The 12234-nt window shown below is 40.4% G+C and overlaps 1 protein-coding gene across 2 annotated transcripts in view; it reads right to left on the bottom strand.

The window, feature by feature from the left end:
* The window catches only part of LOC311128500 (semaphorin-4D-like), a 129123-nt gene extending 117659 nt beyond the window's left edge, over positions 1-11464 (bottom strand). For both annotated transcript variants that reach the window (XM_084160685.1, XM_084160679.1), the window contains exon 1: positions 11364-11464. The gene's annotated coding sequence lies outside the window, so the exon portion shown is untranslated. The remainder of the gene's footprint in view (positions 1-11363) is intronic.
* Between the last annotated feature and the right edge of the window lie 770 nt (positions 11465-12234).

Raw genomic sequence — 12234 nt, 5'->3', positions numbered from 1 at the left:
CAAACCTTTGAACGGTAGTATGTATGTATGTATGTATGTATGTATGTATGTATGTATGTATGTATGTATGTATGTATGTATATATATATATATATATATATATATATATATATACACACACATATACATACACACACACACACACACACAGCTTCTTATATCTCCTAGACAGATATAGGCCAGACACTTCAAAACCTTGTTTCTTATGATTTATTTTTTGACTGTCTTTTTGCAATTAATGAATGTGTTATTCAATGCGTTTCTCTGGGCTATAGTAGTAAAGGCCAAATTCAATATTTTATCAAATAATCAATTAAAGAAGAAAAGTCGCTAAAGTCTGGGTCGCGTGCTTCAATAGGTTATCTGTCACAAGCAAGAGTTTTCTATGTAATTCAAACTCATGTTTGTGAGTCCTGTGCTTCCAATTAAGTTGTACACAGCCTGAAACTTTATGTCAAAGCACAAATAACTGAGTATATTCAATCAATGACAGAATCGCAAGAGCTCAAAATCATTAGCATTCTTGAATTAAGGAGTCACTCTGAATAAACCAAAACAATCTACCGCAATGAAGACCCAGAATAACAAGACCTTAGGCAAGGAACATAATCTTACAATTCAAGAAGTAAACAAAATACCAAAGCAAATTCAAAACAACTTATTTATATGGATCAATGCTCCTGCATCATTTATTCACTATTGTAAGTAAGCATTTAAGCTTATTTTAAGTAAGCATTTCACTGTTAGTCCACACCTGTTGTTTACGACAAATAAAATGTCATTTGATTTTGAATTGCCAATGAAATAGCCTAAATCTGTTTATTGAGTCATGACAACTATGCTTCTGTTGCTTTGAAGTAGCCTCTAGATAATTTCCTACCATACATTTCAATGTTAAAGCTATATCAGCCTCTTCTCCTGCTGGGAGGTTAAACGGCAGCACTGTTTTCTGATGGAGGCATGGGGACATAGACTAGAGACACTCATCTCTTCTTCCCTGGAGTACCTGCTGCTCTATTGTTGAGCTCTGAAAGCACTTGGCAGGAGCCAACACAGCTCTTTTGTTCTTTCTTTGTAGTCTGAAGACAGACAGGGTCACACATTGTTTAGTTGGGTTTATTGGGTGGGTTGTTGAGAATCATACTGTAAGTCATCATTATTATTCAAGATATTTGAGTAGACAGATGACATGATCTTCAACAGTTTAATTAACCTGATTCTGACCAAAGTTACCAACTGACAGTCTGTTATTCAATGACTTGGAATTGTCTCATCAGAAGTCAGTTTCATGCACATACAGTTGAAGTCAGAAGTTTACATCTTAGCCAAATACATTTAAACTCAGTTTTTAACAATTCCTGACATTTAATTTAAACATTCCCTGTCTTAGGTCAGTTAGGATCACCACTTTATTTTAAGAATGTGAAATATCAGAATAATAGTAAAGAGAATGATTTATTACAGCTTTTATTTATTTCATCACATACCCAGTGGGTCTTACATACACTCAATTAGTATTTGGTAGCATTGCATTTAAATTGTTTAACTTGGGTCAAACGTTTTGGGTAGCCTTCCACAATAAGTTGGGTGAATTTTGGCCCATTCCTCCTGACAGAGCTGGTGTAACTGAGTCAGGTTTGTAGGCCTCCTTGCTCGCACACGCTTTTTCAGTTCTGCCCACAAATGTTCTATAGGATTGAGGTCAGGGCTTTGTGATGGCCACTCCAATACCTTGACTTTGTTGTCCTTAAGCCATTTTGCCACATCTTTGGAAGTATGCTTGGGGTCATTGTCCATTTGGAAAACCTATTTGCGACCAAGCTTTAACTTCCTGACTGATGTCTTGAGATGTTCCTTCAATATATCCACATCATTTTCCTTCCTCATGATGCCATCTATTTTGTGAAGTGCACCAGTCCCTCCTGCAGCAAAGCACCCCCACAGCATGATGCTGCCACCCCCGTGCTTCACGGTTGGGATGGTGTTCTTCGGCTTGCAAGCATTCCCCTTTTTCCTCCAAACATAACGATGGTCATTATGGCCAAACAGTTATATTTTTGTTTCATCAGACCAGAGGACATTTATCCAAAAAGTACGATCTTTGTCCCCATGTGCAAACCGTAGTCTAGCTATTTTATGGTGGTTTTGGAGCAGTGTCTTTTTCCTTGCTGAGCGGCCTTTCAGGTTGTCGAATATAGGACTCATTTTACTGTGGATATAGATACTTTTTGTACCCGTTTCCTCCAGCATCTTCACAAGGTCCTTTGCTGTTGTTCTGGGATTGATTTACACTTTTCGCACCAAAGTACGTTCATCTCTAGGAGACAGAACACGTCTCCTTCCTGAGCGGTATGACGGCTGCGTGGTCCCATGTTGTTTATACAGTGAGGGAAAAAAGTATTTGATCCCCTGCTGATTTTGTATGTTTGCCCACTGACAAAGACATGATCAGCCTATAATTTTAATGGTAGGTTTATTTGAACAGTGAGAGACAGAATAACAACAAAAAAATCCAGAAAAACGCATTTCAAAAATGTTATAAATTGATTTGCATTTTAATGAGGGAAATAAGTATTTGACCCCCTCTCAAATCAGAAAGATCTCTGGCTTCCAGGTGTTTTTTAAAACAGGTAATGAGCTGAGATTAGGAGCACACTCTTAAAGGGAGTGCTCCTAATCTCAGTTTGTTACCTGTATAAAAAGACACCTGTCCACAGAAGCAATCAATCAGATTCCAAACTCTCCACCATGGCCAAGACCAAAGAGCTCTCCAAGGATGTCAGGGACAAGATTGTAGACCTACACAAGGCTGGAATGGGCTACAAGACCGTCGCCAAGCAGCTTGGTAAGAAGATGACAACAGTTGGTGCGATTATTCGCAACTGGAAGAAACACAAAAGAACTGCCTGGGGCTCCATGCAAGATCTCACCTCGTGGAGCTGCCTATGACCCCAAGAACACCATCCCCACCGTCAAACATGGAGGTGGAAACATTATGCTTTGAGGGTGATTTTCTGCTAAGGGGACAGGACAACTTCACCGCATCAAAGGGACGATGGACGGGGCCATGTACCGTCAAATCTTGGGTGAGAACCTCCTTCCCTCAGCCAGGGCATTGAAAATGGGTTGTGGATGGGAATTCCAGCATGACAATGACCCAAAACACACGGCCAAGGCAACAAAGGAGTGCCTCAAGAAGAAATACATTAAGGTCCTGGAGTGGCCTAGCCAGTCTCCAGACCTTAATCCCATAGAAAATCTGTGGAGGGAGTTGAAGGTTTGAGTTGCCAAACGTTAGCTTCGAAACCTTAATGACTTGGAGAAGATCTGCAAAGAGGAGTGGGACAAAATCCCTCCTGAGATGTGTGCAAACCTGGTGGCCAACTACAAGAAACATCTGACCTCTGTGATTGCCAACAAGAGTTTTGCCACCAAGTACTAAGTCATGTTTTGCAGAGGGGTCAAATACTTATTTCTGTCATTAAAATGCAAATCAATTTATAACATTTTTGACATGCATTTTTCTGGATTTTTTTGTTTTTATTCTGTCTCTCACTGTTCAAATAAACCTACCATTAAAATTATAGACTTATCATTTCTTTGTCAGTGGGCAAACGTATAATATCAGCAGGGGATCAAATACTTTTTTCCCCCTCACTGTACTTGTGTACTATTGTTTGTACAGATGAACGTGGTACCTTCAGGCATTTGGAAATTGCTCCCAAGGATGAACCAGACTTGTGGAGGTCTACCATTTTTTTCTGCGGTCTTGGCTGATATCTTTTGATTTTCCCATGATGTCAAGCAGAGGCACTGAGTTTGAAGGTAGGCCTTGAAATACATCCACAGGTACACATCCAATTGGTTAAAATGATGTCAATTAGCATATCAGAAGCTTCTAAAGCCATGACATAATTTTCTGGAATTTTCCAAGCTGTTTAAAGGCACAGTCAACTTAGTGTATGTAAACTTCTGACCCACTGGAATTGTGATACAGTGAATTATAAGTGAAATAATCTGTCTGTAAACAACTGTTGGAAAAATTACTTGTGTCATGCACAAAGTAGATGTACTAACCGACTTGCCAAAACTTGTTTATTAACAAGACATTTGTGGAGTGGTTGAAAAATTAGTTTTAATGATTCCAACCTAAGTGTATGTAAACTTCCGACTTCAACTGTATACAGTTTATGAACAGCTTCATACACAGCTTTCATGAAGATGAAAATACATTACTACTGCCTCAGCCACTGTTTAATGATTGTCAGCTGCAGTGCTGCTGGTAAAATTTAACAGCAATATCCTGTCCTCCTCTGACCGGTTGCATCACCACCTGGTATGGCAACTGCTCTGCATCTGACCGTAAGGTGCTACAGAGGGTAGTGTGTACGGCCCAGTACATCACTGAGACAAAGCTTCCTGCCATCCAGGACTTATGTACTAGGCGGTGTCAGAGGAAAGCCCAAAAAATGGTCAAAGACTTCAGTCACCCAAGTCATAGACTGCTCTCTCTGCTACCGCACAGCAAGCGGTACCGGAGCGCCATGTCTAGGACCAAAAGGCTCCTTAACAGGTTCTACCCCCAAGCCATAAGACTGCTGAACAATTAATCAAATGGGCACCTGGACTATTTACATTGACACCCCCTCCATTTGGTGGGGGATTCCCCCACCCAAAAAATATCTATATATACACAGATAAAACATTTGTTTTAAAGGAACTCAGTCCAACTTTAAACTCTAATTGTAGAATGCACAAATTCGAAATTGGGTAGTGCATCATCAGTTCCTCTTTAAGCATGTTAAACCCCGCAAGGCTGCCGGCCCAGACGGCATCCCTAGCCGCGTCCTCAGAGCATGCGCAGACCAGCTGGCTGGTGTGTTTACGGACATATTCAATATCTCCCTATCCCAGTCTGCTGTCCCCACATGCTTCAAGATGGCCACCATTGTTCCTGTACCCAAGAAAGCAAAGGTAACTGAGCTAAATGACTATCGTGCCGTAGCACTTACCTCTGCTAAATGACTAAAATGTAAATGTAATGATGACAGACGCTCTTATCCAGAGAGACTTACAGTTAGTGAGTGCCTACATTATGTTTTTCATACTGGCCCCCCATGGGAATCGAACCCACAACCCTGGCGTTGCAAACGCCATGCTCTATCAACTGAGCTACATCCCTGCCGGCCATTCCCTCCAATACCCTGTACACATCACTGACTAACTGAAATGGTCCACCCACACAGACAGTGTGGTGAAGAAGGCGCAACAGAGCCTCTTCAACCTCAGGAGGCAGAAGAAATTTGGCTTGGCACCCAAAACCCTCACAAACTTTTAGAGATGCACAATTGAGAGCATCCTGTCGGGCTGTATCACCGCCTGGTACGGCAACTGCACCGCCCACAACCGCAGGGCTCTCCAGAGGGTGGTGCGGTCTGCCGAACGCATTACCGGGGGCAAACTACCCTCCCTACAGGACATCAACCAACCGAGCCACTGCCTGTTCACCCCGCTATCATCCAGAAGGCGAGGTCAGTACAGGTGCATCAAAGCTGGGACCGAGAGAATGAATAACAGCTTCTATCTCAAGGCCATCAGACTGTTAAATAGCCATCACTAGCACATTAGAGGCTGCTGCTGCCTATTGAAATCGCTGGCCACTTTAAGAAATGGAACATTAGTCACTTTAATAATGTTTACATATCTTGCACTACTCGTCTCATAAGCATATACTGTATCCTATAATATTCTACTGTATCTTAGTCCATGCCGCTCTGTCATTGCTTGTCCATATATGTATATATTTTTAAATTCCATTCCTTACTTAGATTTGTGTGTATTGGGTATATGTTGTGAAATTGTTAGATATTACTTGTTAGATATTACTGCACTGTCAGAGCTAGAAGCACAAGCATTTCACTACACCCGCAATAACATCTGCTAAACATGTGTATGTGACAAATAAAATGTGATTTGATTTGTCATGTTAGTCATTGCATACCTTAGAGAGCTATTTATAACTTGTCCAGATCAACTAATCCATGTCAGCTAACGTTTTTTATTTCTTTTTATTTTGTCCATAAATATTGTTGTAATTTATTTGTCGCTCTAATATCACATGAAAACACATTGGACATTTAGGGCTGTCCTCGACCAAAAAAACGAATCGATTGATCGACATTTTATATATATATATATATATATATATATATATATATATATATATATAGACACACCCTGTGTTTTAATAAAATCAACTATATGTATTGAGCTTGTCTGATGCTTAAAGCTTACGGTTTGATTAAATAAGGCAAATGCCTCAAGAGGGCGCCAGAGTTTTAGATAACCAGAATTTAAAAAAACAACCTGACCCAACTTTTCTCCTCCCACTCCTGCTGGCTTTTGCAGATTCTGCCATTACTCTCCTGAAGTTGACGGTTCTAGGCTATACGAGGAGTCGGCAACCATTCTCATGTGGAATGCCAATTTATCTTACCATTTCGACCGATCTGCATGCCAGTTATGGTTTTCATATGCACATTTTTGTGAAACAGCTTCATTTAATTCATAATAACGTCTTCATATCTCAAAATCATTGTCATGTGGTTAATAAAAATGATATCCAAATCTAAATGAAAATGATAAACCTAAAAAGTGACTGTTGCCATTGCCAACTATGTAAAAATAGCCTACATATAAAGCCAACAAATAAAAACATTGCAGCCTGCAGGTAGAAAATATCCTGATGAAAATAAATATCCTATTAATCACATTGGCTACACATGGCCGGTCTGCAACGAACTTGAAACATTGTATCAACTATTAACTTGGGCCCGGCCCAAAGCTTGTGCTAGCAAACTTGCAACATTGTATAAAATATTATGGACCCTCAGAGTTTCCCGCATCAGTGAGCTTGGCACAGGTGTAGACTATTTGCGCAAAGGATGAGGCGCAGTGCTTGACTTGGGCAGGCGCTCATCGGAGCTGAGTACCGGCACTTTGACGTTTCCACTGGATCAGGGCATGACATTTTTCCCTTTCACGCTGAGTGGTTATCAAAAGGGAGTGAGCTGGAGAGATTTTTCAAATACATTGAGGAACTATTGTAATTCTCAATGGATGTAAAAACAGACTTTGTTTGCTTGCTGTTTGAGGTGAAGAAAACATTATTTGAGAAGCTTCACAGGTCATTAGTAGGGGTGCGATAAGCCAATCAGAAATACCATCAGAACCCCAAATGGGCACATTTATATGCCCACATTTGCACGCAGGCCGGGTAGCCTATAGGCCTACTTCTATGCGTAATCAGGTGTGTGTCCTTACTCAACATTGACAGGAGCGCTCCAAACAAAAGACAATGACTAAATTGACAAAACTCGTAAATGGAATTAAATAAACCAAAACGTATTTCTCACTCTGCAAACAATGTGTCCACTCCGACAATGAGAACAGGAAGACTGGAATAATATTGAATTCATTCAAATAAATTTCCGTAACCACAGTAACAAACATCGTAGATTAGAAATTATAGGAATTAATGTTAAATGTACTACAGTTGATCTATGTAATGGGGAATTGATATACACTAACAATCAAATGCAAACAATTCACACAATTAAGTTATAAAACAATTAATGTGCACAAATTGGTGGGAGAGAGCGCATTCTGGAGAGAGAAGTGCATTGTGCATCTGGGCACATGGTAAATCTGACATTTGCATTGGCCATGCAGCATTTACAGTGATATAAGCCTCAGCAGAAGTCAGGGCATTCATACTTCTTGCGCGTCAAGAAGCAGTGCCAAGCTGTTGTCAAGGAAGTGAGTTTGTGTTTATACAGGATGTACCACCCCCACCTACCTTCAACCAATCATGTTAATTTGGGAGGCGCATAGCGATGCGGTACGGAGCTCGATTTGGCCTCTTCATGACTCTGGAGGTTTCGTAATTGCGTCACACCCTACATAGGGAGCCTCCGACAACATTTTCCGATCAAGCATAAAATGGCTTTTAGTCTAGGCCTCCGCAATGGATTAGTTCACTGAGATGGGCGCAAATATATATTTAATATTTGTTACTGCTCAAGTAAAACAATCTCGGTCGACCAACAGCCTAACATCCAAACAATCGACTATTTGGGGTCAGCCCTAATAGAATTGCAAGAAAATTAGCTTTAAAACTGCAACATTTTCTTTGGACCCAATGAAAACGTGTGGAATTGTAGGAAATAAGCTTTAAACCTGCACAATTCTCTCCACCAACAAGAGGAGTGTGAACAGTTTGTGTCATGAACAGTGCTTGTGCCCATAGAAATAGACGTGGCGCAGGGGATGTTCCCCAATGCCGGAAGGGGGGCCCCGAATTAAAAAGGTTTGGGAACCCCTGGTGTAGAGAATAATTGTACAATCTAAACCACTGTGAAATGTATTTTCCAGAACCCAAAATATTGTATTTTCAGCTGTTTGAAGCTGGTGTACCAAACCGAAAGTAAAAGACGCAAAAACGAAACTTAACGGGAAACATAGAAATAGCGCACATAGAACATATCTATCGCTTCTTAGACTTGCGTTCAATGAGAATGACAGACCTATAACACACATTTATATATGAAAAAGTTACATATTGCAGCTTTAATATTCTGAATGGAGTTGTCATTTGTAACTGCAGGATGAGAAACCGCATGCACTGCAGTCTCAATTAGCCTAGCTAGCTAACGTTAGCTAGCTTAATTAGCTTCTCCCCGTTTGATGCATTTAAGACAGGTACTACGTAATCATAATTGATGATAAATAACCTAGCTATGGCAGCTATTAGTCTACTATAGTGCGAGTCGGCTTGGTTGCAGTCTCTCCTTCCCTGCTCCCAGTATCACTCGCTCGGCACCTCTCTCCCTCTTCTCGCGCTTTATCAGCTCCAGTTTATAAAGTAGGTTAAAAAAGTACTTTTCTGCTGCTTCCCTCACTCAGATCGAACCGGTTCTGGATCTGACCAGGTCTATACGGACCGGGCCTAGTTGTCCTCGGGTCCATTCAGAACTGGTCTCTATATTTTAAAAAATGTTTTACGCTTATCGGGTCTGGGTGGGAAAGCCCCAGGGCCAACTTTTAGACCCGTTAAGACCTCTACCCCAGAGTGATCTGTTATTGTAATTTGTAGTCTATGATATTTCAAATTTAAATATGATAATTTATCACAAAGTAGTTTGGATGTAGTGAGCTACCTTTTCAAAGTAACTTTAGTTAAGTAAACTATATTTTTCTTAAGGGTAGCTTTTGTGTAGCTTAACTTCTTCCAGTGTGAAGTAATTTGTAGCTTAGTAAACTATATTTTCAGACTAGCTTCCCCAACACTGCTATTTTGCATTTGCAGACCGTGCCCAATACTATCTACTATCAATATCTCCACAGGCTTCACATTTTGACTTAACAGTAACAGAGTCACAACCTCCACATTTCCCTATACTTGCTGACAGGCTTCTGGACACGCACAGCTAAGGGACATGACTTTTCACACACTTTTCACACACCTCAACTGGATTTGTTTCTCTCTTTATGCTAAGCTTTCCTTCATATCATCCAAGATACCTGACTATGATTATGAAATATATGATTGGTGTGTGTGTCAGCAGGAGCAATGATCAAGCATAGACAGGCAGGACTCACCCATAGACGCAAAATATAAGTTAACAACTTAGGCCTTCTACATTGTGAAATTACTACGGTAAACAACCTGTAACGCAGTCCATGTAGTCTGCTCTGCTTCAGGCATTCCAACTTTAAAACATGCATGCTCTTTGGTTCAACCAACCCATGTAACCTCAAACTGTGGTTAGTTACGTGGATATTCTTAATTGATTATATTTACATGCGCACAGTATCTCTATAGTAGCTCATATCCCGCTTAAGGTCTTATTTCGGGACAAGCCGTTTACATGCACCTTTGATATTAAAGTGGTCCTATGAACAGATACTCCAATCTCTGCTGTGGAGCTTTGCAGCTCTTTCAGGTTTATCTTTGGTGTCTTTGTTGCCTCTCTGATTAATGCCCTCCTTGCCTGGTCTGTGAGTTGTGGTGGGCGGCCCTCTCTTGGCAGGTTTGTTGTGGTGCCATATTATTTCCATTTTTTAATAATGGATTTAATGGTGCTCCGTGGGATGTTCAAAGTTTCTGATATTTTTGTATAACCCAACCCTGATCTGTACTTCTCCACAACTTTGTCCCTGACCTGTTTGGAGAGCTCCTTGGTCTTCATGGTGCCGCTTGCTTGGTGGTGCCGCTTGCTTAGTGGTGTTGCAGAGGGCCTTTCAGAACAGGTGTATATATACACACTGAGATCATGTGACACTTAAAGTATGCACACACCACTTCTCCGTTATTTATTTTTTAGAATTTTTTTAAACAAGTTATTTTTTTCATTTCACTTCACCAATATGTCTATTACATGAAATCCAAATAAAAATCAATTTAAATTACAGGTTGTAATGCAACAAAATAGGAAAAACGGCAAGGGGGATGAATACTTTTGCAAGGCACTTTGTTTGCGTGCATGGCTAGCAAGCCCAGAATGACCCTTGGGAACCAGACTGGCATTAAAACATGGCGTTGGAATTTAATCTTTAAAAGTCTGTCGGCTAAACAATAATATCACTACTCACCCCTTACGAAAAAAGATTGCAGTATAACTGCAGTACACTGCAATATAACTGCAGTATGCTGCACATATGGCGTCCAAAATACGTTTTTTTAATGCAGTAGTTTTGCAGTATAACTGCAGTTCAACTGCAGTATTTCTGGAATTACTGAGTCCAAAATACCACCGTCGATTGTAGTTACTGCACGTTTACTGTAGTTTCAAAACTGCAATTATTTTTTGTAAGGGACGGAAACAATTTTACGGTTTTAGAAGAGGCAAGACGCTGCAGTGGCTACATCCTTTTTATATATATTTTAAGCATAAAAGGTCAAATCAGCCTTCCTGCGAAATTAGGTTGTTTAACCTGCACACGAAATGTAGGCTGATAAAGGCTAGTCAACCAACTTACACTTTTTACAAGAAAATCGATCTTTCAAGAATAATTAATTCCGTTAAAATGTAAAGTACATCGCAACTTCAAAGAAACATGGTAAAACTGCAGGAAACTCGGCACAGAAGAAACCCGTTGTAAACAATCACGATGTAACAAGTGCAGGACGAACTCGAAGATCCAATTTACGTGGAGAGCATGTATGACTGCAAGCCCAGAGACCAAACAGATAAGTCATACAACAACCCGCAACAGATCAAGTTTAAACAATTGCTCGATACAACAACTCAGCAGCATTATTTAAATTGTGCATTGATCTAAACAATTAATCTTTAACTTACTTCGTAAAAAGGTATCCTCTTTGTCTGGATCGTTAAAAGAGTTGAGCGTTGTTGCAGGAGTGTGACAAGTTTGTCGCTCTGGCTCGCAGCATGGCGGCTGTGTGCTGATGCCCGAGTTTCGAATAAAAAAATAATTTCTCGACGGCGGTATCAATCGAGATACTGAGGGGGTGGGACAGGGAAGAGAGCAGTATGCAAACAAGCCAGATAGAGTCCCCAGAGGGCGCTGATGCTGACTACAGCTAAAAGTGTGTGATCGTACAGCTGGAGGGAGACGAAAGGCACAGAGCCTTTTTATACAGTCTATGGTTGTTACAAATAATATTATCTCTGAAAGTTATTCTGATACATAGCTGAGCAGTTTAACTTTTTTCAAGACAATTGATGACAGACAACATACAAGAAGACAGAGGAATGTAAATGTTTTAGCACATTTAATGAATAATATAATGGAATAGAATATAACCTCCAAATGTGTGCCTGGACTCATTCAATGTGCAATACCCTAGACTTTGCCCTTGACCAAAACTTTTTTGGGGAAGTCTTTGACTCACAGTCACAGACGTGTATATGGAATGGTTGGAAAGGTCATTGTTATGGGTCAAAGGTTATGCAACATTTCCTCTAGTGAAGTAGCAAATCAGAAACACAGTAGTAAGGACAGACAAACCATCCCTTGTCTTATTGTGTAGCAGAAGGGGGTGGAGAGGGCAGAGTGCCGGGGGGTTCCACAGCAGACTTCTTTAAGTGGTGGATATGGCTAAATACAATCACATCTTTCAACCATGAAGCCTCTCTACTCTTGGTAAAATGTTGTTGTGGACAAAGTACTGTTAAATACATCCAGTATTACAATATCCTATCTAAATGC

This window comes from Coregonus lavaretus (genome assembly GCF_964263955.1).
Source record: "Coregonus lavaretus genome assembly, chromosome: 4".
Classification (NCBI taxonomy): domain Eukaryota; kingdom Metazoa; phylum Chordata; class Actinopteri; order Salmoniformes; family Salmonidae; genus Coregonus; species Coregonus lavaretus.
This window is presented reverse-complemented; position numbering and strand designations above follow the sequence as displayed.